We start from the raw sequence: 2,500 nt of genomic DNA, 5'->3' as shown, positions 1-2,500 counted from the left end.
CCAAGTTAGGCTGTTGGGTCAGAATTTCACGGGACACGTACACGGGACCGGCAGGGACAAGGCTGCACGATATCCCGTCAAGCTGACCATGTGCGAAACGATACGTACTTTTCTGCAACCCGAACGGCCCTTGGGCCGTCGGATCAGAATTTGGCACGATTCGTACACGGGACCGACGGGACAACGCGGCACGAGATCACATCGACCTGACCGTGTGCGGACACGATACGTACTTTTCTGCAACCCGAACAGCCGTTCGACCGACGGATCAGAATTTGGCATGAGTCGTACACGGGACAGGAGAACGACGGGACATCCGAGCCAACGTTTGGGAAAAGCAAGGGTTACGGGAGAAACGGGAGGTTTGCATATGATTTCATATGCAAACCCACCGATTTCCCACACCCAAGCAGGGAGGAGCCCCCTCCTCCCCAATATACCCGAGGGTTTTAGCCCCCCTTGGGACCCCTGCCCTTCGTTTGTGAAGAAGGGGTACACTGTTTTTCCCCGGATCCCCGTTTACACGTTTTTTGGCCCGTATGGCCGTACATGCATCCGTCCATGCCACGTACATGGTTTTCACCCGTTTTCCATGGTGCGCGCCCAGTTTTTTGCAACACGGCCCCCGTGCCCGTTTTTTCCCATTTCCTCACGTTCACGTTTTTTGGCCCGTGTGGCCGTACGTGCACCCGTTCATGCCACGCACATGGTTTTCACCAGTTTTCCATGGTGCGCGCCCAGTTTTTTGCAACACGGCCGTCGTACCCCGTGTTTCCCCGTTTCCTCAAGTTCACGTTTTTTGGCCCGTGTGCCCGTACGTTCATCCGTCCATGCCACGAACAAGGTTTTCACCCGTTTTCCATGGCGCGCCCAGTTTTTTGCAACACGGCCGTCGTACCCCGTTCTTTCCCGTTTCCTCACATTCACGTTTTTTGGCCCGTGTGCCCGTACGTGCATCCGTCCATTCCACGCACATGGTTTTCCCCTGTTTTCCATGGTGCGCGCCCAGTTTTTTGCAACACGGCCGCCGTACCCGTTTTTTCCCCGTTTCCTCACGTTCACGTTTTCTGGCCCGTGTGCCCGTACGTGCATCCGTCCATGCCACGCACATGGTTTGCCCCAGTTTTCCATCGTGCGCGCCCAGTTTATTGCAACACGGCCCCGTACCCGTTTTTCCCGTTTCCTCACGTTCACGTTTTTTGGCCCGTGCGCCCGTACGTGTATCCTTCCATGCCACGCACAAGGTTTTCACCCGTTTTCCATGGTGCGCGCCCAGTTTTTGTAACACGGCCCTCATACCACGTGTTTCCCCGTTTCCTCAAGTTCACGTTTTTTGGCCCGTGTGCCCGTACGTTCATCCGTCCATGCCACGCACATGGTTTTCACCCGTTTTCCATGGCGCGCGCCCAGTTTTTTGCAACACGGCCGTCGTACCCCGTTCTTTCCCGTTTCCTCACGTTCACGTTTTTTGGCCCGTGTGCCCGTACGTGCATCCGCCCACTCCACGCACATGGTTTTCCCCTGTTTTCCATGGTGCGCGCCCAGCTTTTTGCAACACGGCCGCCCTACCCGTTTTTCCCGTTTCCTCACGTTCACGTTTTTTGGCCCGTGTGCCCGTACGTGCATCCGTCCATGCCACGAACAAGGTTTTCACCCGTTTTCCATGGCGCGCCCAGTTTTTTGCAACACGGCCCCGTACCCGTTTTTCCCGTTTCCTCACGTTCACGTTTTTTGGCCCGTGTGCCCGTACGTGCATCCTTCCATGCCACGCACATGGTTTTCACCCGTTTTCCATGGCGCGCGCCCTGTTTTATGCAACACGGCCGTCGTACCCCGTTCTTTCCCGTTCCCTCAGGTTCACGTTTTTTGCCACGTCTGCCCGTACGTGAATCCGTCCATGCCACGCACATGGTTTTCCCCTGTTTTCCATGGTGCGCGCCCGTTTTTTGCAACACGTCCGCCCTGCCCGTTTTTTCCCGTTTCCTCACGTTCACGTTTTTTGGCCCGTGTGCCCGTACGTGCATCCGTCCATGACACGCACATGGTTTGCCCCAGTTTTCCATGGTGCGCGCCCAGTTTGTTGCAACACGGCCCCGTACCCGTTTTTCCCGTTTCCTCACGTTCACGTTTTTTGGCACGTGTGCCCGTACGTGCATCCTTCCATGCCACGCACAAGGTTTTCACCCGTTTTCCATGGTGCGCGCCCAGTTTTTTGCAAAACGGCCGTCATACCCCGTGTTTCCCCGTTTCCTCAAGTTCACGTTTTTTGGCCCGTGTGCCCGTACGTTCATCCGTCCATGCCACGCACATGGTTTTCACCCGTTTTCCATGGCGCGCGCCCAGTTTTTTGCAACACGGCCGTCGTACCCCGTTTCCTCGCGTTCACGTTTTTTCGCCCGTGTGCCCGTACGTGCATCCGTCCATTCCACGCACATTGTTTTCCCCTGTTTTCCATGGTGCGCGCCCAGTTTTTTGCAACACGGCCGCCTTACCCGTTTTT

The sequence above is a fragment of the Hordeum vulgare genome, unplaced genomic scaffold (assembly GCF_904849725.1).
Source record: "Hordeum vulgare subsp. vulgare unplaced genomic scaffold, MorexV3_pseudomolecules_assembly, whole genome shotgun sequence".
Taxonomy (NCBI): Eukaryota; Viridiplantae; Streptophyta; class Magnoliopsida; order Poales; family Poaceae; genus Hordeum; species Hordeum vulgare.
This window is presented reverse-complemented; position numbering follows the sequence as displayed.